General features: G+C 45.5%; 1 pseudogene across 1 annotated transcript; it reads right to left on the bottom strand.

The window, feature by feature from the left end:
* Positions 1 to 273: 273 nt before the first annotated feature.
* Positions 274 to 1,472, bottom strand: LOC308154703 (polyadenylate-binding protein 1A-like; annotated as a pseudogene). Its single transcript has 2 exons — positions 624 to 1,472; positions 274 to 520 (listed from the first exon to the last, which is right to left on the bottom strand). The product of its transcript is annotated as a polyadenylate-binding protein 1A-like (transcript).
* Positions 1,473 to 1,551: the final 79 nt, after the last annotated feature.

The raw sequence follows: 1,551 nt of genomic DNA, 5'->3' as shown, positions 1-1,551 counted from the left end.
CATTTCACACACTTCTTGACGGTGCATAGCTGGGCCATAAAAGTACAACTGTTTAATGATCTAGTAGTTCATTCACATCCACTGTTTCATGGCCAGCTGGGATGTGCATTGCTGGTCTAGGAGGCTATCTGGTCCAATCAGGGCTTTTTTGTATCATTGAAGTCCAGTTTACCCTTTTCTAGACATAACTGGAGTCAATCAGTGTAATCAGTGAGTAATTTATTAATTTAGCAATATTTATTCAATGCCTAAATATTTAAGCTCCTCCTTGCGCTAGGCCAGGGCCACATACAAGGGCTTGGTGGCCACGATGCAGCCGTTCATCTCAGTCACAGCCTTGGTGGCCGCCTCAGGGGAGGAGAAGCACACAAAGCCAAATCCCTTGCTGCGTCCACCCTCCATCATCACCTTTACACTGGTGATTGTTCCAAAGTGGGAGAACACTTTGTGCAGCTGCTCATCATCCAAGCGATCATGCAAGTTCTTCACATACAGATTGACACCCGGGTAGAGAGAAACCCTGTTTAGTGAGATGGTTATTCATGCCACAAATACATCAACAATGTTTACCAAGACTATCAACTTATTTTACTTATACAGTATATATTTCTTCATATATACACACACCTGGTATCTGGCCCTGCTTTATCTGCTCAAACTGGCGCTTCAGCACAGTCTGGCGCTCTCCTCTCTTCTGGGCACAGCCCACGTAGCCCCTCCTCCCATTTATCTCCCGACCATTCATCTCATCAGTGGCCCTCTTGGCATCCTCATGCCTTTTGAAGTTGACAAATCTGAAACCCAAGGATTTACCAGTGTCATCAGTCATGACACGGATGCTCAGGGCTGCATGGTCCAAATCGTTCAAACCTTTCCTTTAGGCGTTGGTCAACCATATATTCTCCAAAGTTCTTGATGTACACGTTAGTGAACCCTCTGGCCCTGGATCCAAGTTCAGCCTCTCGTTCTTTGCGAGATTTAAAGTGTCCAATAAACACTTTTCTGCCATCCAATAACATGCCATTGAGTTTCTTAATAGCTCTCTCAGCAGCCTCCTGGTTATTATATTGCACAAAGCCGTCGCCTTTAGAGCCATTCTCATCAGATACGACCTTGCAGGAAAGGACGTCCCCAAACACAGAGAATGCGTCGTAGAGGTCCTTGCTGTCAAAAGTCTCCACTAAATTCTTAATGAAGATGTTGCCGACCTCACTATTCCTCAGAGAAGGCTCACGCTGAGACCACATGATGCGCATAGGTCTTCCATTAACAACATCAAAGTTCATGGTGTCCAAGGCACGCTCTGCGTCAGCTTGCTGTTGAAAGTTGACATAGGCATACCCAAGAGATCGACGTGTTGTCATGTCTCTGCACACTCTTATAGAGATGATTGGACCAGAAGGGCTGAATTTCTCATGCATCATTTCCTCAGTGGTATCCCCGTGGAGATCTCCTACATATAAGGAGGCCATCGATTGAATAGACGCACTAGGATTCATGTCTGATGGCCCTTTCTTTGCAAGAGTTAGGAACAAACTGTGAAAAGAATCT

The sequence above is a fragment of the Nansenia antarctica genome (genome assembly GCF_963989245.1).
Source record: "Nansenia antarctica genome assembly, chromosome: 4".
Classification (NCBI taxonomy): domain Eukaryota; kingdom Metazoa; phylum Chordata; class Actinopteri; order Argentiniformes; family Microstomatidae; genus Nansenia; species Nansenia antarctica.
Note: the sequence above shows the minus strand (reverse complement) of the source record. Positions and strands in the feature narration are given on the sequence as shown.